At 52.6% G+C, this 24,337-nt stretch overlaps 1 protein-coding gene across 2 annotated transcripts in view; it reads right to left on the minus strand.

The window, feature by feature from the left end:
* HHIPL1 (HHIP like 1) overlaps positions 1 to 24,337 on the minus strand; it is a 75,878-nt gene that overhangs the window by 49,863 nt on the left and 1,678 nt on the right. Inside the window, exon 2 of one of the 2 annotated variants that reach the window (XM_032287447.1) lies at positions 3,671 to 3,768. The exons of the other annotated variant lie outside the window; for it this stretch is intronic. The gene's annotated coding sequence lies outside the window, so the exon portion shown is untranslated. The remainder of the gene's footprint in view (positions 1 to 3,670; positions 3,769 to 24,337) is intronic. 2 annotated transcript variants of the gene reach the window in all.

Below are 24,337 nucleotides of genomic sequence, written 5' to 3' on the forward strand. Positions count from 1 at the left end.
ACACACACACACACACACACACACACACACACACACAAACACACACACACACACACAAATAGCTGGGCATGGTGGCATATGCCTGTAATCCCAGCTACTTGGGGATGCTGAGGCAGGAGAATTGCTTGAACCCAGGAGGCAGAGGTTGCAGTGAGCCAAGATCGCACTGCTGCACTCCAGCCTGGGCGACAGAGGGAGACTCTGTCTCAAAATATATATAAATAAATAAATAAATAAATAATCAAAAAGTCCAAAACGAACTCCAGTGATCATGGGTCTCGCCTACTCTGTGCCCCGGCCCACACCCCCGCCTCCCAGGTAGCCTTCCAGAAAACCCAGTGATGCCAGTCTCTTATGTAATCCTCCAGAGAGAGCCTTTGCCTGCGCCAGCATACTTGGTCTTTATTTTTAAGGTAAATACATATTCATGTCATTTTTTATTTATGTTCTGCCTCTTGCTCATTTCGCCGAGTTTTGGCAGCATAGTCCAGCCTGTGGCTGTCCGGCAGCCTGAGGAAACGGAACAGTCCCCTGGGGGTGTACACAGGTATAAAGTGGGGAAATGCCCACCTCACAGGGCTGCCAGGAGATGGTGTTTCCTTGGTCTGGGACCCAGCGCAGTGCCTGCACGTGGTCTTGGTCCCCAAGAAAGGGCCTACGTTAGAGCGTGTCTGGGAAGGACGAGCCCGGGCCAGTGTGGCTGCAGCAGCTCCTCAGGCCGCCAGGGGGCCCCTTGGTGCCGCTGGTCTTGCTGGCGGCCGCAGCGCAGCGCCCTGGTGACCAGGATAACAGGGGAGGCTCCTCGGAGGCAGGGAGGCACCTGGGCTTGGACTTAGCATCTCGAATTTCCAGAAGCACTACCTCGTCTTCCGTCCTCCTGCCATCCTTCACGGAGGGCAGAGCAGATATGGCTAGCTCTATGAAGCCACAGGGAAACTGAGGCCTGAGAGGGGAAGAGACCTGAGGCCACACAGGAAGCTATAAGGGACCACTGGATGGTGCAACCTCAGGCAGGCAGGAGGGGACAGCTCCAGGAGTTTGGGGACAAAAAGCTGCGGTCACCTGTGACCCCCACTCAACTCCCCAGAAAAGGAAAAAAATACGTGTTTACCAAACCTTGTTGCCTTGTTGGTATTTTCTTTCTTTCTTTCTTTTCTTTCCTTCCTTCCTTTCCTTCCTTTCCTTCCCTCCCTCCCTCCCTCCCTCTCTCTCCCTCCCTCCCTCCTTCCTTTCTTCCTTTCTTTTTCTTCTTTTCTTGGGTTGGAGTTTCACTCTTGTTGCCCAGGCTGGAGTACAACTGTGCAATCTCGAATCACTGCAACCTCTGCCTCTAGGGTTCAAGCGATTTTCCTGCCTCAGCCTCCTGAGCAGCTGGGATTACAGGTGTCCACCACATGCCTGGAAAATTTTTTGTATTTTTAGTAGAGATGGGGTTTCACCATTTTGGCCAGGCTGGTCTTGAACTCCTGACCTCAGGCCATTGGTGCTGTTCTCATTCAGAGAGGACAGAAAGGAAGAGACTTCCCACACACAAAGCCACGGCATACCTGCCCCATCCAGTCCCATGGCCTAAGCACCTGGGCCCTTTGCCATGCTACCTGCGGACCTGGGCCTCTGCCTGCCTAGGAGCACTCTCTGTGGGACCTTGGCAGGTCTCGCCTCTCTCTGGGCCTCAGTCCTCCCACTGGTACTGGTCATCTGGCCCGTCACAGTAGTCCCTCATGGTCTGCCTCCTCCAATCCATCCCCCTCTAGAACTGCCAAACTGATCATACATCTTCCCTGCCTAACAGCCCCCTCTCCCACCACCTAAAGAATCAGGTGCAGACCCTTGGCCTGGCATTCCAGCCCCCTCTCCTCAGGGCCTCTCCTGCCCTCTCCTCCCAGCCCATCCTGACCTCACTGACTCTGCTCTGTCCATTTGTTGTCTCCAAACGCACCTTCCCTGTCCTGCACTTACGTGTGCTGCTGCCTCTGTCTGGGCTGCCTTGGACAGTTCCCCCCCTTTTTGCCTGGTGATTTCCTTTCCAGCTCTCAAGGCCTGTTCCAATGCTTCCCCCAATTCGCAGTGTTCTCTGGCCAAGCCCAGCTTACCTGGGTTTCAGCAACACTTTTCTGCCTCTTGCAGTTGCCCCAGCTTCCTGGGCTGTCCTTCCAGAGCACTTGTTAGCCCATGTGCCACTGAAACAATGCCCAGACCTGTCTCTCTAGCCTGAATGAGTGTCAGGACCTCTCCCCATTCATCCCTGGCACCCTGGCACCTGGCGCAGAACCTGGCATCCACTAGGGGTTTAGGAGATGGGTACTGAATGAAGAAATCCAAACAAGGACGGATGGATAGATGGACAGATGGATGGGCAGATAGAAGGGCAGATCAATGAACAGATGGATGGATGGATGGTTGGATGGATGGATGAATGGATGGATGGATGAATGGAAAGGCAGATGGATGGATAGATGGATAGGAAGATGAAAGAGTAGATGGATGGATAGAGGGGCAGATAGCTGGATGGATGAATGGGAAGGTAGGTGGGTGAGTGGATGGATGGATGGATGGATGTGTGGGTGGATGGATGGATGGATGGAAAGGCAGATGACGGATAGATGGACGGATGGATGGATGGATGGACGGATGGATGTGTGGGTGGATGGATGGATGGGAAGATGGAAGAGTAGATGAATGGATAGAGGGACCGATAGGTGGATGAATGGATGGGTGGGTGGGTGGGTGGATGGATGGATGGATGGATAGATGGATGGATGAAAGAGGTGGTATGGCATTGTGAGTGACAGCTCTGGCTCTGGGCTCCGACAGACTCAGGCTCAAGTGTCTTGGTTAGCACTAACTCCATGTCATGCACAGTCCCTGGTGCTCACCCTATCTTGAGCCATTCAGTGACATATCACTCCCTTCCTCACTGCCCCAATATTCCCCCAGGGATAAGCCCTGCATCAGGATCTGCAGGGAGGAGCAGATTCAGGGAGCCAGAGAGGGGAGTGCAGAGGAGCCTGCAGGCCCAGCTTCCAGAAGGCCCAAGCTGAGCACTGCTAGCCCCTGAGCCCTGTGTTATGTCACCTAGGCATAGAGTGTGCGGGGCAGACATCAGAGAGAGAGGAATCCTGGCCATGCCCCAGTTGCCCAGGACCTAGAATACTGCCTCAGACAGCAGAAAGAAATTACCCCGGCCCTTCTCAGGCCTGTGTCTATGGAGCCATCCCTTTCAGGCAAACCGCAGTCTGGGCACCCAGCCTGTTGGAAGCTCACAGGGCCAGCTTGGGGCTGACCCAGGCACTGGGTTCCCTGATCGCCAGACTGTGGGCCTTGGCCTCCGATCCCAGAGTGGGGGTAGCTGGATGGGCTGTGTCCTGCAGGCCAGGAACCGTCCGGACGGTTTCCACATCCTCCCCACAGTCCGGGCTGGCAGGGCAGGGCAGAACAAGGCGCAGCTGGAATCCTGATGGGAGCAGGAAAGCTGGGAGCCTGTTTGGCAAGCTCCCTGCAGCCTCAGAGCCCTGAGGATCACACACACACACACACACACACACACACACACACACACACACACACCTGTATCCCCAGAGCTAGCAAGCTCTCTGGTTTCACCAGCCCACAGCAGATGCCTGCTGGGGTCACAGGAATGTCTCAGCCACAGCAGCCACACATTTACTACCCGACAGGCCACCCACTCTTGTAGGGTCAAAGTCAGTCTCAGCCATCTCTCAGTGACTCCTCCAGCATCAGGCCAACCGCTCCTCTGGCTGTGCCCACCTGAAGGGATGACAATGCAGACGTTCCCTGAGCATGGATATGGGCAGACACAGGTGTAGCTCACTTAATCCTCACAATGACTTTGAATTTTGCACTGTTATGCAGATGGGGAAACAGAGCAACTTGTGGGGAGTCTTGCTTGCTGCATGCCTCAGTCACCCCATCTGTAAAGTGGGCAGCCCATTTTCACACGAGGATTGGGCACAAGCACCAGACTTGAGCTCTGGCAGTCTGGGCCCTGGGTCCATGCAGGAGCCTTTGAAACTAAGAGTTCTTGGCTGGCATGGGGGACTGTTTGATAGACGCTGTGAGTGCCCCTGGTTGAATGTTTAATGTTTACATCCACGAACCTCCACTCTATCCATCACCAGAGGCCTGCAGGGCAGGTGGGCATTGGAGAGACCACCCGTGCCCAGCACTGGATGGAGGGTGGGGTGAGGCCCCAGGCTGCTGACCCAGGCTGCAGGATGGGCTCAGCCTCCCATCACCAGCATTCTCCTAGTGCAGGTCTGGACAGGACCTGCCTCGTTGTGGTCACTGGTCAGCCACCAGGCCCTGGTGACACAGCAACCCAGACCTGTCTGCCTGGAGAACAGCTCTCCACAATGTTCATAATTACGATGACTATTATCAGTATTCTATTGTGGTGACCATAATAACCAGCTTGGCGTCGTGGTCAGGAGACCAGACTCTGTGCCAGGCAGACCTGGCTGCAAGTCCCAGCCACCCCTTGGCTGTGGGACCTTAGACCAGTGACTTGCCCCCCGTACACCTTAGCTTCCTTCTCTGCAGATCAGAGGAGGTTGCTTAGATGCCTTGGTTCCTGCCTGCCTCAGGGACGGGGCTGCTCAGGCAGAGTTCTGGCCACCCGGCCTGGGATGGTGCCTAAGCCACAGCCACGGGAAGGCAGGCCCGGCAGCACTGCGTGTTTTCAGAGCTGGCCCACCTGGCCTCCTAAGGGAACCCATGATGGAGCTTCCTGTAGCTGCACTGCTCGTCAGTAATCAGCCCACGCGCTGTTTCACCTTCTGTAATGACAGCCCTGGGCAGTGGCTTACCCACGTTGCATGGCAGGCACCGTGCAATTTTCATGAGGTCACATACTCATTATTTCTCCAGATGACTCTCAGTCAGGGAGATGGGAATTTGATGGGCTGCCCACTTTACAGACGGGGTGACTGAGGCACACAGCAGGCAAGGGCTTGCTTCCGGCCTTGGAGAGGGCAAAAGGGCAGTGGTTCAAGTAGGGCTTCTGAATTTGGCCTCTGTGTGGTTCCCTGAACCAGGCTCCTGGGGCAGAGACGGGAATCACAGTTGCTGGGAGTGGTGCGCAGAGGGGCAGAAGGCGTCGGTGGCCTGCAGGGGGCGCTAGGCCCCACGAACAAACGCACGCCCGCTCGCAGGCCAACTGCTTGGGCCGCTGTCTGCTCTGTCCTCAGATCCTGAGATCCCAGGATGGGGACGTGGCGACAGGGAGCTGGATCCCACCCCTGCTGCTGTCAAAGTCAGAGAAGGGGTGGGGTGTGCCTGGGTTGGGAGCTGGGGCTGTAAATGCCTGACCACGTGGGAGCTGGTAAAAAGATGACGCACTCTTGCCCCTTCCTGAGCCCTGGCTCGGGTCTGTGTCATGGACTTTGCGGCTGCTTCTGTCCCCACCATAACCCCCTGGGGTCAGTGCTGCTGCTGACCCATCCTCAGGTGAGGACACACCAGAGACGCGACGTGACTGCTCAGGCCACAGTGCTGGCTGACAGCAGGTCTGCTCTCGAACCCAGGCCCCAGTGCCCCAAAACCCTGCAGTAGCTCATGTCACACTCCAGGGAGTTACAGCCAGGGAGCAGGGGAAGCAGCCGAGCGCTGTGGCCGGAGTGAGGGAGGAGTCAGCTCCAGTTCCCATCCTGCTCTGCCAAGCTCTCGGCAAACCTCAGGCCCTTCTGAGTTTCCATTCTCACCTGCAGGGGCGAGTCGCTCCCCCGCCTGGCCCGGCTGCCTTGTGGGCTCAAAGGAAATGTGAGAGGTGCCCATTTCATGCTTGGCACATAGTAGGTACTCAAGTAAAGTAAGTTTCCATCTTCCTTTTCCCTCAATAACAAAGCAAAGTGTTCCCTCTCCTAGACAAAATACTTACATTTTAATAGAGGCCCTTGTCTCTAGAAGGGGGATGAATGACGATGGAATTCTAGGTAGCTTGTCGGCTGGCATTGGGGGGCCCGCTAGGAAAAGCTCCCTGAGCTCCTCAAATCTCAGGAGCAGCAGCCTCTGGAGAGGAGTCTGGTGCTGCCTGCTGCAGGCAGGGGTCTCTGCCTCCTCTTCCTTCAAAGGTGTCTATTAGGGTCAGGTGTGGTGGTTCACACCTGTCATCCCAGCACTTGGGAAGGCCGGGGCTGGAGGGTCGCTTGAGACCAGGAGTTAGAGACCAGACTGGGTAACATAGCAAGATCCTGTCTCTGCAAAAAACAAACCAACACAAAATCAGCCAGGTGTGGTGGTGCGCTTTTGTAATCCCAACTACTTGGAAGGCTGAGGTGGGAGGATCACTTGAGCCCCGGAGGTTGAGGCTACAGTGAGCTGTCATTGTACCACTGTACTCCAGCCTGGGGGACAGAGCGAGACCCTGCCTCAAAAAAAAAAAAAAAAAAAAAAAAAAAAGGTCTATTGTCATCTCAACTGCACCACTTCCCAAAACTTACCCAAATTCTCCTGGGCTGAGTTCATTTCATAATCTCATGCTCATGGAGAGTGCTTTCCCTGGACTCATACCTTAAGGAATTGTGGTTCTCTCAGAGCCAGCCTTAAAGGGTAACAGGTATTCAAAGTTGCAGGCAGCTCCCAGGCACCATTACACTTCTATTGAATCACACACACCAATAAAAGGATAAAAGCCGGTGCTGGCAGGGCTGTGGGGAACTTAGCACGTGCGTGCATGGCTTTCTTCCTAGGATGCTCTTCCCCAGCCCTGCTGCCTAGAGGAATGGGAGCCCCCTTTCAGGCTCAGCGCACGCGTCTCTGCAGTAATGCCTTCCCGGCTCCCCAGTCAGAATCGCTGCCCTTCCTGGCAGTTCCACAGCACATTGGTCTTGTTAACACACTTAGCACCGTCTCTGTCTTACTCCCTGGTAGGCTGTGAAACTGATGACGGGGACGGAACCTCATTCATTCAGTCCACAGCATGCTGGGTGCTTTATGCTCTTGGCCTGTGATCCTTCCTACCACCCTGTAATGTGACCATCTCCATTTTACAAACGAGGAAAGTGGGGCTCAGAGAGGTTCAACCATTTGCCCAAGCCTGGCTGACCCCGGGCCTGGGCTCTTTCAACAGCACAGTGCTGCCTCTGCAGGGGCTCCACGCTGGCTGGGGTGTGGGGAACCCAGGACCCCCTGGTGGAAAGCGTGGCCAAGCAGGTAGGCAGACAGGGCCAGCACAGTACGTTGCTACCATGATTGGGGACCCTGGGGTTTGGTGGGAGCCCGACAGGTTGAGGGAACATGGGAAAGAGCTTCATAAACCTGTGTCCTGGCGTGAGTCATTCAGGTGAGAAAGGACAGGGTTTCAGTACCAAAGACAGTACCATGTCACACAGCCACAGGACAGTGACAGTTGTCTGGGGAGCAAGCTCTTCATGCTGTCATTTGGGCAGAATGGAAATTATAGGCTGGAGAGCAGGGCAATGAGAGGCCACGACTCCCCGGACACAGCAGCCAGGGGCGACACTGTAAATCAGTGCAACCTAGAATTAAAGGGTCTCTAAGCGTGGGCCACAGGTCTCTACCTTTATTCCTGCCTGTTTCAATCAAGTCTGGATGGAGCCATTAGAGTTTATCAGATGTGCCAATGGCAATGTTCCATGAGAACATTACACATTTCCAGAAACCTCAGCAGGTGGAAACAGAGACAAACCAACAGAAGGGAACTGAACAGGGAGAACGAGACTAGCCTGCCTTCAGGTGCAAAAGGTTAGTTGCACAAACTCAACTGACAAGTTGATGGCAAGGTCTTTTTTTCCCCTTGCCTCCTGAATTGTGTTTAAAAAGTGAATTCGCAGGCCAGGCACGGTGGCTCATGCCTGTAATCCCAGCACTTTGGGAGGCTGAGGCGGATGGATCACAAGGTCAGGGATTGAGACCATCCTGGTTAACACAGTGAAACCCCGTCTCTACTAAAAATTCAAAAAATTAGCCGGGCATGGTGGCACATGCCTGTAATCCCAGCTACCTGGGAGGAGAATCGCTTGGACCCAGGAGGTGGAGGTTGCGGTGAGCTGAGATCTTGCCACTGCACTCCAGCCTGGGCGACAGAGCAAGACTTTGTCTCGAAAAAAAAGAAGTGAATCCTCTGCGGCTGAGATGGAGAGATCTGTTTGCCAGGCCTGCCCACAGAAGCTTCTCTAAAAACATCTGTGGTCAGCGGGTCCTAGATTGGTGTCCTGACCTGGAGGAGTCCTTGCGAGGAGTCAGCCAGTGCTCCTGCACCAAGATAGGGCTAAGCCAGCATGACTGTGAGGCCCAGTCACAACAGCTGGGGTTGCTGTAACCCGCATAAAAGCCGGCCAGGTGTGGCGGCTCACACCTGTGATCCCAGCGCTGTGGGAGGCTGGGGCGGGCAAATCACCAGAGGTCGGGAGTTCAAGACCAGGCTGACCAACATGGAGAAACCCCGACTCTACTAAAAATACAAAATTAGCCTGGCATGGTGGCACATGCCTGTAATATCAGCTACTCGGGAGGCTGAGGCAGAAGAATCTCTTGGACCCGGGAGGTGGTGGTTGTAGTGAGCTGAGATGCACCATTGCACTCCAGCCTGAGCAACAAGAGCAAAGCTCAGTCTCAAAAAAAAAAAAAAAAAAAAAAAAAAAAAAAAAAAAAAGCCCCGTGTTCCACCCAGGAACAGACATCCCAGTTGCCTCAAGACCAGAGAGGGCCATCGCCAGCTGAACAGCAGCAGTGGAGTGGTGAGGACAGAGCGTGGCTTCTGTGCCTGCAGTGAACTATCACCTGAGCCCAGGAGTTCAAGACTAGCCTGAGCAACATGGAGAGACCCCACCTCTACAAAAATTACAAAACTCAGCCAGGCATGGTAGACCAAGTTACTTGAGAGGCTGAGGTAGGAGGTTGGTTTGAGCCAGGGAGGTCAAGATTGCAATGAGCTGAGATTGCACCACTGCACTTCAGTCTGGGTGACAGAACAAGACCCTGTCTCAAAAAGAAAAAAAAAAGTGGACACAACATAAAGAGCAGGCAAGTTGTGGTCAGCTGGTGACCTCAGGTGGGTACTCACAGTAGGCACTTCCTCCATGCCTCTGCCAGATGCCCATGCTCTCTTAGCTTGTTCATCTCCAGGGACAGGGAACTCACTGCCTTGAGCCTGGGACAGGGCAGACCCCAGTCCTGCCTTCGGAGAATCAGCTGTCTCATGGGGAAGCGAGCTGGTGGCAGTGGCAGGGCCAGCCTCCAGGTCTGACTCCCACTGCTCCTTCAGAGAGTGTCCCCAGAGGAAAACAGGCCAGAGTGCTCCAGAGATGGGCCCTGCCCAGAGGCCTGGCCCCCTATATTCTGCAGGCAGAGGGCGAGTGGCCCTTGTGCTCAGGCAGCTGCCCAGAGCCCTTCCTTCCTATGGGAAGGGGGAGGCCACTGCCCACAAGTGACTCTCTCACAACGCCCCCTGCCTCTCCCTCCCTCACTGCTCCTGACCCTCTCCCCCACCTGAGTGGTTATAGGTAGGAAGGGCCGATGCCTGGGGAGAGGGAGGGGCTTCCTTGAAGAGGAGCCTGGGCACCCCTCCTCCTGTGCCCCTCAGAGGGTGGATCTAGTGGTGGGGGGAGGCCCTGACCTGGATGTAGTGGGGGGTGGGGAGGAAGAAGGGAGAGGGTACTCCCTGCAAGAGGCCCAGGTTAGGGCTGAGGGCAGGGGTAGAGGGGAGGCTCCTGGCCCCTCAGTCAGCCATTCCTGTCCAGCAGGTTGGAGGGGCCAGAGGCCAGAAGCCCTTTGTTATCTGGAAGGGCAGAGGGATTATCTGCCACCGGGTTTCAAGGCCTCCTTTCTGCCCTCTCCCAAAGCTGCTGACAGACCTGCCTCCCCGGGGAGCTGGGGAACACTTTTCTTGTTTCCTGTGATCTCCACAGAGAAAAATCCATCACCGGCTGGTTGAGCAATCCAGGCGGGTCCCAGAAAGATGGCATTGAGTCACCTGGGCCCTCACTGCCCTGACAGCCATGAACGCATCCAGCCGTAATTAGCTCTTACAGGAAGGGGACAGGGCTGTCACTTTCCTCCGGAAGTGCCAGGCAGTGATTGCCTGCTGCCCCTCCTTGAAGCCAGAGAAAGGCCGGATCCTCATCCTGGGGCCAGCCTCTGTTAAGGATGTGGGTCAGGGATGGGAAAATATCCCTCCTTCCACTTGGGAATCCCACTTCTGGGAACTTATCCCAAGGAAACAATCCAACAGGAAAGCAAAGCTGTGCACAGACACGTCCCCATAGGAGTTCTGTATAATAGAACCGGTGCCCAGCAGCGGGAACAGCCACGCACCACGGCTGAGCTGAATATCACCTGGTTGTGAAATCGGGCAAATAGGGAGGATGGGGGGGCGGGGGCTCGGAGGTCCTGGCTTAGCACTCTGGGGTTCCTGGACATCCCAGCCTGACCCGCATCCTGACACTGGCAAACAGACCAGGTCCAGAACTCAGAGGTGGTGGCTCCAATCTCTAGGCAGCGGACCTGGCAAGCAAGAGTCCCACTGAGTCTTCATCATGCAGGTGTGAGAAACCCTGCTTACATTGCTGCTTCAAGGATGCATTTATTTAAACTCTCAGTCTTAGTTGTGGCATCTGTAAAATGGCCCCAGCACCAGGGCTGGCCCCCGGGGTGCTGGGAGGGATAGTGAGATCATGGTAAGGCTCGGTGAGGCTCTGCTACCAATTACAAATGACACAGCCCCTGTCTCACGCTCACCGCCCAGTCTCCAGCCCACACAGGCTGCTTTGAGTATATACCAGTACCCAGAGCTGTGCCCAGCCCTGGCAGGAGGTTTCTGCAGGGCTTCTCCGGCTCCCCCTGCCCAGCCGGGGCCTGCTCCTGCCTCTTCGGAGAGGAGTGGGCTCCAAGGTGCACATGGCCCCTCACACCGGATGTGCTAGCAACCCTCCCAATCCTTTCCTCCCTGGGTCCCCAAGAGCCAGCAGTGTTCCTGGGCTGTCTTAGCCCCTGCTCTGTGCCCACATGGCCTAGGCATTGGGAAGGACCCCATTGAGAGGAGGCACTTGAAGGAAGCAGCTGAGTTCTAGAGAATCTTCGAGAAAGAAGGAAAAGCCAGGCAGAGGCCCTGCCGACGCTGTTAGGTTTTCAGCTGGGGGTGGGGGTGAGGCCAGAGTGGACGTCAGGCAGTGGCTGTTTGCACAGGTCAGAGCTGGAGATGTAGGCTTTAGGGACATCAGGCTACAGAGGGGACTTGGAAGCCAAAGCTCAGGTACCTCCTGGCAACCATGAGGCGAAGAGAAGACCTAAGTGTGGAGTCCATGGGGGAGCTGGGCATTTCACCCCGTGGGTGAGTCCCTCCTAATGGGGCTCAGTATCTCCAAGTGTTCTCGAGGATGAGACCAGTTCAGTGCTCCTCAGCCCAGGTGGACCTTCCATGGTCCGCTAGGCAGCCTGGCCACCTCCCAGACTAGCTTTCCCGTGGGCGTCCAGGACAGAGTTCTGGGATTCCAAGGATGCGTAGTCTTTGTGCAGCCCCCATTGGTGCCAGCCCTTCCTCTTTGGTAGCTAGCGGTGTCCCCTCTCCAGGGCAACCACCACCTGCTTGGAGAAGGGCTCCCTCTGACAGACACGGAGGGTAGGATGTGTGACTAAGAACACGTTGTACACTCAAGGGAAGGGTTTGCAGCCATCCTGCTGGGAGCCCCTGGACCAGGCAGGGTGCCTCCCTGCTCTGAAATTCCAGCTGGGACTGCCTGTCTCTTGCTCTTGGGTTCTCCGTCTGCCTTCACTGGCGTACCTGCCATGGGATAAATCTGCTACAGACCCCCAACACATGCCTGAGCCCCAGCTTCTGTAGGCAAAATGGGTACAGTCATCCTTGCCCACCTTGCAGGCTTGTTGGAAGGATGGGAGGAGGGAAGAGCCCAGAGAGTGCTTTCCAAACTGGAAATGACTGGGGAAACCGGGCTGACCAGGCTTCCTTCTCCAGCAGGGTGGCCTGGGCCTGGACTGTTGCTGATGAGGGTCTGCTCTGGGGGCTCCCAGCAGGGAACATTCCTGACCTTCCTTATGTGTTTCACACGCCACAGCCCGGAGCTAGGTTATCACTATTTAAATAAATTATGTTTATATTGTAAATAAAATAACACATGCACTTAGGGTAAAAACAGTCCAGTAACACCAAAATGCCTGCAAGGAAATGAGATGGTTGCCTGTCTCTTCCTCCTTTTCCCACTCCCCAGAGCAACCCGTTTCCACATTTAGTTGTTCTTTCTGGCTTTGCAGTCTCCACATTTCTCATAAGATGTTTACGTTGCTATTTCTTGATTTTTCAGTTCTAGACATTTCTGTTCCTTTCTCTTGGTGACAGATGAGGCTTCAACTCTCTGAAACCCTCCCACTGCCGCCTCCCCTCCCTCAGCCTCTCTAGAGGGCTTTGTGCATTTCTAAGTTAACAGCTGGTCAAGAGTTTTATGATGATGATTGCGTAAATGTTATTCCGTGAAAGGAAGTGGTCAATGGCGGTTTCTTGCACAGTTTTATTTGCGTATGCCCCGGAGTGAATGCATCTGTTTGTAACTTGCAAGGTATCACGTGTCTCTTCTTAATTTTTCATCTGATCTCCTGGAAACCGAGTGCTGCTGCTGTCAAACGCCCTGACACTCTGCAACCTACTCCCTTTTGCCTTAAGCTCCCCATCTTCTGCTCTGGGCCCACTTCTCTGTCCCCCTGCCCCTGGAAGGACCCTTCCTCCTGGGTGATCGCCCACTCCCTGGTTGTTCTCAGCTCCCACGACAGCATGTGTAACCAAAGCTTCCTAGAAGGTGCACAGTCCTTATGGTCTGTTTAAACTTAAATTTCATTTTAAGGCCCTGCATTTTTGCAAAGTTTGCAAGGTTGATCCTTCCTGTGAACATGCAATCAGGCAGGAAATCCTTTTCCCCCAGATTTTAAAGGCAGTTGATTGTGCTGTGGCCCTCTAGCTTCCATTGTTGCAAGGAGAGGTCCAATGCCAGGCTTTTTTTTTTTTTTTAATTTAAAAACACATGCATAGAGTTTCAAACATAAAACTATAAGGCTTATTAAAAACACAGACACACACATGCACAAAGAAAAAAAAGTCTCTGCCTTCTCTTTCTCCACCCAATTCCTACTTCCCAAAGGCAACTTTTCTCAATATTTGAAAACAGCACACTTGTCCTGTTCTTTATTGACTCTCTGGCTTGAGACACTCTCGCTTGCCTTTCTCTTACAGACAGGAGGCTTCAGGCCACTTACGTACCCACCTCTCCCCCACACAGATCTCCTCTCCCATCCTCCCAATGTGGCTACATCAGAATTTTTGGTTAAATTAGTATTGTTGATGTGTTACAGTTGCGTGTCACTTAACCACAGGGATATGGTCTGGGAAATGCATCATCAGGTAATGTGGTCCTTGTCACGGAGCGTACAATCCTAGAGGGGATAGCCCACTATGCACCCAGGCCAGATGGTCTAGCCTATTGCTGCTAGGCTACAAATCTGTACAGCATGTGCCTGTACTGAATATTGTAGGAAACTGTAACACAATGGCAAGAATTTGTGTGTCTAAACATAGAAAAATACAGTAAGAACACAATAGTCTCTGATGGGACCACCGTGGTGTATGTGACCCTGACCGAAACGTGATGAGGCAGCACGTGACTCTATATAAACATTATGGCCGGCTGAGCCATGCTATGGACTATGATTGGATTTCCTTCCTTGTACAACTTCTGGGTTTCCCTGGGGATTAGTAATTGCCTCCTTGCTAGGTTTTTTTTCTGGGCTTTTCACCAAAGTTTTACAGAGCTCTAATATTCCTCTCCAAACAGCTAAGCCCCTGCAGGGAATCCAGGAGCTTGGGCAGCTCCTGTGGGAGCCTCCTTTTCCATCTGCATTGATTGCTTCTGTCTGCAAAGCCCTCACCCTGGGCTTCCCTTTCCCTGTTGTCTGAATCTCATGTCTTGTTTCTTTTCTCTATTTTTTTTTTTTTTTGAGATGGAGTCTCTCTGTAGCCCAGGCTAGAGTGCAGTAGCGCAATCTTGGCTCACTGCAACCTCTGCCTCGAAGGTTTAAGCAATTCTCCTGCCTCAGCCTTCCAAGTAGCTAGGATTACAGAAGAGCACCACCAAACCCAGCTAATTTTTTGTATTTTTAGTAGAGATGGGATTTCGCCACGTTGGCCAGGCTGGTGTTGAACTCCTGTCTCGGCCTCCCAAAGTACTGGGATTACAGGCGTGAGCCACCGTGCCTGGCCTCTTTTCTTTTTTCTTTTCTTTCTCTCTCTCTCCCTCCCTTCCCCCCCTCTTCCTTCCTTCTTTTCCTCTCTCCCTTTCCCCTCTCTCTTTCTTCTTTTCTTTTCTTTCCTTCTGACACAGGGTCTCACTCTGTCACCCAGGCAGTGGGTGCAGTGGTGTAATCACAGTTCACTGTGGTTTCCATCTCCGAGGCTCAAGTGATCCTCTCACCTCAGCCTCCTGAGTAGCTGGGACCACTGGCATGCATGAAGCCCAGCTGAATTTTTTAATTTTTTTTTCTTTTTAAGAAACGGGGTTTCACCACATTGGTCAGGCTGGTCTTGAACCCATGACCTCGTGATCCACCTGCCTCAGCCTCCCAAAGTGCTGGGATTACAGGTGTGAGCCACTGCACCCAGCTTAATTTTTAAATTGCTTGTAGAGATGGGCTTCCCCATGTTGCCCAGGCTGGTCTTGAACTCCTGAGCTCAAGCAATCCGCCCCCTTTGGCCTCCCAAAGTGCTGGGATTACAGGTTCGAGCCACCACGCCCAGGCTTCATGTCTTATTTCTTGGTTTAATTCTTAATTTTAGAGAAAGGATGTCTGGGGAATAATTTTCCATTTTTTTAATTGGAAAATGTCTCACTCTACCCTCCCACTGGACTGCATCAGTACTAAAATAGTTTTCCTTCAGAATGTTGAGACACGCTCCATGACCTTCTAGTGTCTGGGCTTGCTGTTGAAAATGTCAACATTATTCTGGTTTCTTTCTCTGCACTCTACCCAGCATGGCTTGAGGATTTTCTCACCCCTGGTGTTGTGAAGTTTTGCAATCATGTGCCCAATATGGTCTTTTTTTTCACTTCTCTGCTGGCCCTTTTTATTGGGAGACTTGTGTCCATGAGTCCCAAAGAATTTTTGGATTTTATATCTTTATTACTTTCTTTCCTTTCATTTTATCCCATTAGATATCGGGCAAAAAAATCGGGGCATTAAGCGAACGCTATCCTGGACTCCGGAAACCCTGGTCAGTCCCCTTCCCCGTCACTAGACGTATGCATTCCAAGTAGCACATCTGAGGATTATCTGGGGAATCTGGATAACCTTAGAGAAAGATCTCTACATCAGATGCTTGGGGAGGGGTGTGTCCCACAGCAATAGGGGTGGCTCCTTCTAGCTCAGCCTGATGCCAGCAAACAAGTACCTCACGTAGCCCAGAGCAGCTCTGGCTGCTAAATCACGGTCTCCCAAGATTCTGATGGACTTGGTCGGGGGTGGGACCTGAGCATCTGCATTTCACACGCTTTCTGGTGATGCTAAGGGTGGCTGGGTCTGAGAGCCCTGGGGCTGACCTGCTGCCCTTGCTCCGAGAGCCTGACCAGCTGCCTCTTGGGCCCTGATTTGCCCACAGGGGTTCTGTGAGTCCAGGGTGCTGAGATGGAGCTTCCTCGTTGCAGAGTTCTGTGTCCTGGGGCCGGGGCTGAGCTCGGCGAGCTGCTCCTGAGAGAAGGCTTGGCTTTTCAGTTAGGTTTTTAGATGCTCAGGAATACCCTGGGCTCCGGAGCACTCACAGGACTCAGCCCTTTCCCGAGGAGAACAGCCCCTCCCACCTCACCATGTGGCCTGGGGTTCAAGCCTCCTTTTCTTGTCACTTGACTATCTCCCATCTTGCAAGGAGGATGAAATGGTCCTATTTCCAGGACCTCATCCAGAGGCTCAGAGAAGGTATACAGCTTTCTAGGGCCACCTTGCTGGTAAGGGTCAGGCCAGAGACACAGACCCCATATCCGGGGTTTTTCTACTTAACTCAGCTTCCTCCTTTATCATCTATTTATTCAACAAACATCCCAGGTTCTATACTGGGAACTTTAAATTTTATTTGTTTATTTATTTATTTTTGAGATGGAGTCTTGCTCTGTCGCCCAGGCTGGAATGCAATGGAAAGATCTTGGCTCACTGCAACCTCCTGCTCTTGGGTCCAAGTGATTCTCCTGCCTCAGCCTCTGGAGTAGCTGGGATTATAGGCGTGCACCACTGTGCCTGGCTAATTTTTTTGTATTTTTAGTAGAGATGGGGTTTCACCATGTTAGCCAGGCTGGTCTGGAACTCCTGACCTCAAGTGATCTGCCCACCTCAGCCTCTCCAAGTGCCGGAATTACAGGCATGAATCACTGTGTGCAGCCTAGAACCTTAAATTTAAAAACACATTCCGGCTTGGTGAGGTGGCTCACACCTATAATCCCAGCACTTGGGGAGACTGAGGTGGCAGATTGCTCGAGCCCAGGAGTTCCAGACCAGCCTCTAGAAAAAATATAAAAATTAGCTGGGTATGGGGTTGTGCACCTGCAGTCCTAGATATTCAGGAAGCTGAAGTGGGAGAACTGCTTGAGCCCAGGAGGTTGATGCTGTAGTGAGTTGAGATGGCATCACTGCACTCCAGCCTGGGTGACAGAGTGAGATTCTGCCTAAAAAAAAAATTTAAAAACCCACATGCATGGAGTTTCAAAGATAAAATTATAAGGCTTATTTAAAAGAAAAAAACAACTAAAAAACAAAAAGAAGTTTGGCATGGGGGAACAGTGGGCCTCCTGGTCTGGTTGCTATAGTTACTCATGTCACCACTTCTCTCTGGCCAGCTGAGGCTCCTGGGACAACTCCATCTCAGTCCAGCCTCACCCAGGGCAGGTCAGGAAAAGGCCTGGGGTGTACAAGGAATTACTGTTACTGCCGTTGTACCACACAGGAGGGGGCTGGGAGGGCTGGGCCTGCAGCCAGCAGAAGCCACATTAACAATTAAGGTCTTCGGGACTCATTCCACCCTCACTGCATGAAATATTCAGGCACCGGAGGAAATTGGTCTCAGATCTCTGTGGTGGGCAGGGCAGGGCCAGGGGGCGTGGCTCTCTGGGTTGTAGGCCTCAGGCCTAGGGCAGTACTATGCATGCCATTCAGAGGCTGGGAGGAGGGGGCTGGAGGTACCTGATCCAGATGGGGCAGTTGCAGGGTGTCCTACGGCACCCCTGGGGCCAGGCACTGAGGGTCCCAGAGGAAAATGAGGCTTAATCCTCCAGGAGTGCACAGCTGGGGAAGAGGCAGAAATACCCCCACATCACTCGTGGGCCTGAGCCTCCCCACTCCCAGCACAGTGGAGCAACAGTTTCAGAAGTACACAGCTGGGCTCAAAGAAAGATCATGTGTCTGGGGCCTGGAACTTGTCACTTGATGTAAACCCCGTAATTATCTTATAAGTAGCATAAATCATGTTGCATTGTGTGTACGTGTGAAAGCATCACTTTGATTAATACAAACACTTCAATTAAATCCCAAGTGATTCAACCTGCTGTGCTGCTTCCTCTTCTTCTGGTTTTTCTTCCTAATGCTTGGGGCAGCTCCAGGATGAAATTTGGCCTGGGCTTCTCTTGTGCTTTGAGAGCCTGATATGGTTTGGCTGTTCCTCCACATCTCACCTTGAATTGTAGTAATCCCCACGTATCAAGGGTGGGCAAGGTGGAGGTAGTTGAATCATAGGGGTGGTTTCCCTTATAGTTAGTGAGTTCTTACGAGATCTGATGGTTTTATAAGGGGCTCTCCCCATCGCTGGGCTCTTGTTCTCTCTCCTGCCACTGTAACTGTTAAGTTTCCTGAGGCTTCCCCACGATGTGGAACTGTGAGTCAACCAAACATCTTTCTTTTGTAAATTACCCAGTGTTGGATATTTCTTCACAGCAGGTGAGAATGAACTAATACAGAGCCTCAAGAAAGACAAAGCAGGCCAGGCACGGTGGCTCAGGTGGCTCACACCTGTAATCCCAGCACTTTGGGAGGCTGAGGCGGGCAGATCACCTGAGGTCAGGAGTTCAAGATCAGCCTGGCCAACAGGGTGAAACCCCGTCTCTATAAAAATACAAAAATTAGCTGGGCGTGCTGGCACACACCTGTAATCCCAGCTACTCAGGAGGCTGAGGCAGGACAATTGCTTGAACCTGGGAGGTGGAGGTTGCAGTGAGCTGAGACCATGCCATTTCACTCCAGCCTGGGGGAGCGAGACCCCATCTTAAAAAAAAAAAAAAAGAAAAGAAAGACAAAGCTAGTTAAGGAAAGTACAAACAACTTTGCCCACCAGAGTGACAACCTCAGACATCACCAAACAAATGTCCTTCAACAGGAGAAAAGTAAAGGTAAAATATGCGTGCAATGGATCTAAGATAGCAGCGGTGCTTAGCTAAGGGCAATTCGTCAATGTATGAAAATATTTTTAATTTTTTTTTTTTTTTGGGATGGAGTTTCGCTCTTGTTACCCAGGCTGGAGTGCAATGGCGCGATCTTGGCTCACCGCAACCTCCGCCTCCTGGGTTCAGGCAATTCTCCTGCCTCAGCCTCCTGAGTAGCTGGGATTACAGGCACGTGCCACCATGCCCAGCTAATTTTTTGTATTTTCAGTAGAGACGGGGTTTCACCATGTTGACCAGGATGGATCTCTTGACCTCATGATCCACCCGCCTCGGCCTCCCAAAGTGCTGGGATTACAGGCTTGAGCCACCGTGCCCGGCCCTTGTATTTTTAATTTTTAAATATGGTGGCAGGAGTGCTACTCCCACGGAATGCGTGCAGGCCAGGGCTGCTGGTGAACGCCCTGCATTGCACAGGATAGCCCCTCACAACCATGCTGAGGGTGAGCAATCTTGCTAGAGGCCTCTGAAAATGAATGAACTCCAGCTACGTGCCAACACAGTGGGTGCAGAAGCATACTGCAAATGAACACATGAAGTATCATGCCCTAAGACAGAGTTCAAAGCATGCAAAATCAAACATTATCCTTTTTCCTTTTTTTTTTTTTTTTTGAGATGGAGTCTTGCTGTGTCACCAGGCCGGAGTGTAGTGGTGTGATCTTGGCTCACTGCAACTTCCACCTCCCAGGTTCAAGCCATTCTCCTGCCTCAGCCTCTTGAGTAGCTGGGATTCCAAGCTTGTGTCACCACGCCCGGCTAATTTTCATATTTTTAGTAGAGACAGGGTTTCACCGTGTTGACCAGGATGGTCTCCATCTCTTGACCTTGTGATCCTCCCACCTTGGCCTCCCAAAGTGCTGGGATTACAGGCGTGAGCCACTGTGCATGGACACATTATCTTTTTTTTTTTTTTTTTTGAGATGGAGTCTTGCTCTGTCATCCAGGCTGGAGTGCAGTGGTGTGATCTCTGCTCACTGCAAGCTCTGCCTCCCAGGTTCAACCCATTCTCCTTTCTCAGCCTCCTGAGTAGCTGGGATTACAGGCACCTGCCACCACACCTAGCTAATTTTTGTATTTTGGGTGGAGATGGGGGTTTTGCTATGTTGGCCAGGCAGACCTCAAACTTCTGACCTCAAGTGATCTGCCTACCTCGGCCTCCTAAAGTGCTGGGATTACAGGCGTGAACCACCATGCCTTGTCCAAACACTATTTTATAAGGGAGAAATACGGTAAGCTGAAAGCACAGGAATTTCCAACATAACATTGAGGTTCCTGGATACCCTGGGGTCAAGGAAGGCCGGGACCTTTGAGCAGGAGGGACTGCAGGAGCATCAAAAGCAGAAGTAGTGATTCTTTAGTCTGGGCAGTGGGCTCCCAGGCATATGTTTCTTAGCGTTCTTTTTAATATGAAGCAGTTCATCATAACAGTAATGTTAAGTGCATTGAGGCGATAGCCAGCCCTGCGAAGAACTCCCCTGACTCTGTTTCCCCTGCATGTTGAGCCTCCCTCTTAGCTTGTTCCATCAGGCGATGGTGTGAGGAGATGCCGGCAGCTGAAGCGGGAGGGGAATTTCCATGGCTCTGGCTGGGAAGTCACGGAAAGGGAGGAGTTCAGATGCTGATAGACCCCATCCGTCTCTTTATTTCTATTCCCACTTGGTTCTGGCTCTGGCCTGCCTGGCTTCAAAGCCTTCTCGCTGTCTGCTGGCCTCGGTGGGCCATCCCCTGAAACCTCCTGTTGGATGCTCTCTAATCACACACACAAGTCTGGCCAGATCTCTCTTCTGCTAGAAGCCTTCCTGTGGCTCCCCACTGCCATCAGCTTATACTTGAGGCTTTTTGCCAACACGTGAGGCCCTTTGGGCTTCGGCTTCACCCAGCGCCCTGCAACAGCAGCGGTTCTAGGCAGCCGTCCTGTGCTCCAGAAAGGAACACTGGTTAACTGTGGCAGTGAAGGAACCCATCCTCCCCTCGCCCTCTCACTGCTGCTCCCAGGGGCCCAACACCTAGGCAAACTGGTAGTCCCAGCTTCATGCAGTCTCCCCACTATAAACGTGGGAGTTGAGACACATGACCTCTCAACTCTGTGTTCTTGAGTATCCCCATATTCTGGGCTCGACCCACCTGAAAAGGAAGAAGGTGGCAGCCCAGGGCCATACTCAGAATCCTTTGTAGCCCAGTTTGCCAGGGGCAAGCATGGGGTTTCCAGGACAATCCTGTTTCACTGGACCTCAGTGTTTGCCTCTGGAAAATGGGTATAAATATCCTCATGGGAAGAGTCCTGGTGCAGAGGATGGGAGAGGAAGCACGGTGCCCTTCCCCGGAACTTTGCATGAGCTCTGTCAGGTGCTTCACACTAGCTTTGTCAGGAAAGGCTTGGATGAGAAAACTGGGGCTCTGAGAGGGTAAAGGACTGGCCTAGGGCTACCCAGCAAGACAGTGATGGAGTTGCCGGGAGACTGAGCTAATGACATGCAGTGATCTATCAGCAGAAATAGCCGGAAAGCTCTGACCACAGGTGCCATCCAGAGGCGCCAGAGTCACTGAAGCTTGGTCACAATGTGGAAAAGTGGCAGGAAATGGGTTCATGTGCCTTGAGACACCCAGCGTCACAGAACCAGAGTCACAGTGGAAGAGACATCACAGAGCATCCCCTCCATTCCCCCTCCTTGAGAAGGGAAACTGAGGTACGGGAGAGAGTAGTCTATGGGGTCAGGTATGCTCCCGAGCTCATATGGTTCTGGGTTCAAATCCTGGTTCAGCCACTTGCTAGCCATGTGACCTTGGGCAAGTGACTTAGCCTGTGTGAGCCTCAGTTTCCTACTCTGTAAAATGGGAACAGAGCGTTCTTACCGCATCAGTGAGGATTCAGTGAGGCAATCTGTGAAACTCTAGCACATGCTGGGTACCTAGAAAGGGCACAGTCAACGCTGTCCATATTAGTGACACTTAACCACTTTTCAGTGGACCTTGGCTTCTTGCTGCTGGGTAGCCTTTCAGGATGATACCTCATAGTCTGGCCCAGATGTGACCAGCTGCTAACCCCTCACTGTCCCAAAACAGATTCAGCTACCACCAAACACTCTGTTGACCACACCAGAGTCCGTGAGTGTCCACAAGCCTCTGAACACTGCCTGTAAGTTCACGCCCAATGACCTGAGCTTTGTGGAGGCAAACAACCAGTCGACAAGAACCCACGTTCAATCCTCGAAGGGCTAATGACACTTTACATAGGTATATGATAACCCTCCAAAGAGGGCAGGTTAGAATCCTTGGCATTTACTGGGTCCAGGATAAGTGGCAGGTGGTGTTGGTCATTGCTGTTGTCATCGCTATTATTATTGGCTATCAGAGCCCCCAGGGAAAGGCCTAGCTTCCTTCTGAGGCTTACAAGGCCCTTCTCCACTCAGATCCATTGCTCAACCTCTTCCTGACTTACCCTGCCCTGCTGTTCCCTCCTGGACACCCCAGATGTGTGACTGCGTCTCTCCACACCCCTCGCCTGCTCACCTCTAGGCCTTTGCTTGTACTGTTTCCTCTACCTGAGCGTCCTCCCCACCCACAATATGACAAACTCCTTCAAGATTCATCTCCTCTAGGAAGCTACTCCCAGTGCCTGAGATACTCTGTAATAATGTGTTCCTGCCCATTCTCGTTTGCAGTACTTACCACAATGCATTGCAATGCCTATATACATGCCAATTTAAATGTGTTTGTGCATAAATGCATATATACTCATAGATTTCCTCTATGTTCAGTGAGCTAATGAATGAAAGTGATCTTGGGCCAGGCATCTCCCTTCCGGGGCTCTGTTTTCCTCACCTTCAAAATGAAGGCCTCAAATTCAATCTGTCATACACTGAGAGGTCTGACATTCACTCAGCAAACACCAAATGGTACTGCCTCTGGGGCTGGAGCTCAGAGCCCCAGCCACAGAAAATAATAAAGAAGCCTATTCCCACTGAAAGCGGGGGGCACACTCTGCTTGTCACCAGCTTGCACCAGCAGCTCCCTACGGACCCTAGGTTTTGGAGTATTTTGTCTACCACGTGTTAGCATCTACCACGTGTTAGCGTACCTGGTCTCAGCCCCAGCTGGCTCTCACAAATGCATGTGGCTCTAAATGAACACACACATCCTGAGAGATTCTTTAAAAAAGGGGTATGGGGGGAATGTTGGTGAGGCACCTTTATTTTTTAAAAGACTCACAACGACTTTTCCTGGGCATCTAGAGTATGACTGTGTGAGAGCACCATGATTTGCTTTTACTGTTTTCATAACAAAGCAGAGTTGTCATGACCAAGGGGCTTAAAAAGCAAAGTCATTGAGGCAGGAGGATGGGATCCCTTGTGCCCAGGAGTTTGAGACCAGCCTGGGAAACATAGTGAGATCCTGTCTCTACGGGGGTGGGGTGTGTGTGTGTGGGGTGGGGTGGAATTAGCCAGGCATAGTGGTGATCTTAGCTACTCAGGAGGCTGAGGCGGGAGGATCTCTTGAGCCTGGAGGCTGAGGCTGCACTGAGCCATATTGTGCCACTGCACTCCAGCCAGAGAGACAGAGTGAGACCCTGTCTCAAAAAAAAAAAAAAAAAAGAAAAAGAAAAGGCAGTCACATGATATTTTGGGATCCTGGTTCTGTTGGGCTGTGAGTGCTCTAGGGGGCGTGGCACCCACTGCTGGACCCTGAGATATGAGCCCTCAGGGAGGGGGCTCTGGCCTGGGCCTTCAGGACCCTGTTTCAGCCCTGGGCCTCTCACCTCCTCTGTCCCATGCTGTGCTGCCCAAGAATTCCCAGCCCTGGTGTAGGAAGCAGAGAGACCCCCCCTTAAGCCACCCAGTGACACCACCACTAGCACCTTGTCTTTGTTCTACCCTGAGGATGTAAGCAAAGCTATCAAGACTCCACAGGGGAATCTTGATCCTTGGTCCACACAGTGTGTAGATGATGCAAACAAACCCCATCTAGATAGAGGCTTCGTTTTTTTCTTGGAAGTTCAGCGGAAGCTGCCAGCCCTGGAGGGTCAGGGGGCAGAGATAAGAAGCTCCAGGAACCACCTGGGGCCAAGCACGGTTGGGGAGGGGCTTCTCACCAGGGACAGTGCTGTCTCAGCAACTTTCCTGGTGAGCTGGTGGGTTTTTTCTGCGGTGTACTCAGCGTTTAACCTTCGATCTCCCAGGAGCAACTCTGTGTACAGGTTTCATTCTGCAGGGGGCCTGCAAGGAGCTCCTTGAAGTTAATGTGGCTTCCTGGGGGTAAAGACAGACCCTCGGCTCCCCACGGCAGAAGCTGAAAGTCCCTCCCTTTCTAAACCCAGACTGAGCTGTGCTGGGCCAGCAGAGCAGTGCCTCAGAGGGGAGGATGTCCCCTCCCCTCAGGGACTGGCTCACTTGGGCAGAGCCTGGGAGACCCTCAGCACCTCTGGGTTTAACCCTGGAAGCTGTGCTCTGCCCATCCTCTCCCCACCACCCTCTCCTGACCATCTGTATGGAGAGGGGCAAGCAGCAAGCAGGTGGGAGATGAGATATTGAATCTGGACCTCTCTGTGTACTCTCCCCATCTCTTCTCCACACACGGGCCAGGTTGAGCCTCTTAAAAGGTAAACTAGGCCCGGCACAGTGGCTCATGCCTGTAATCCCACTACTTTGGGAGGCCCAGGCAGGAGGATCACAAGGTCAGGAGCTAAAAGACCAGCCTAGTCAGTATGGTGAAACCCCATCTCTAGTAAAAATTAGCCAGGCCTGGTTGCGGGCACCTGTAGTCCCAGCTACTGGGAAAGCTGAGGCAGGAGAATCGTTTGAACTCAGGAGGCAGAGGTTGCAGTGAGCGGGGATCTTGCCATTACACTCCAGCCTGGGGACAGAGCAAGACTCCATCTCAAAAAAAAAAAA

This window comes from Sapajus apella, unplaced genomic scaffold, assembly GCF_009761245.1.
Source record: "Sapajus apella isolate SASKATOON/1434 unplaced genomic scaffold, GSC_monkey_1.0 scaffold20, whole genome shotgun sequence".
Lineage (NCBI taxonomy): Eukaryota > Metazoa > Chordata > Mammalia > Primates > Cebidae > Sapajus > Sapajus apella.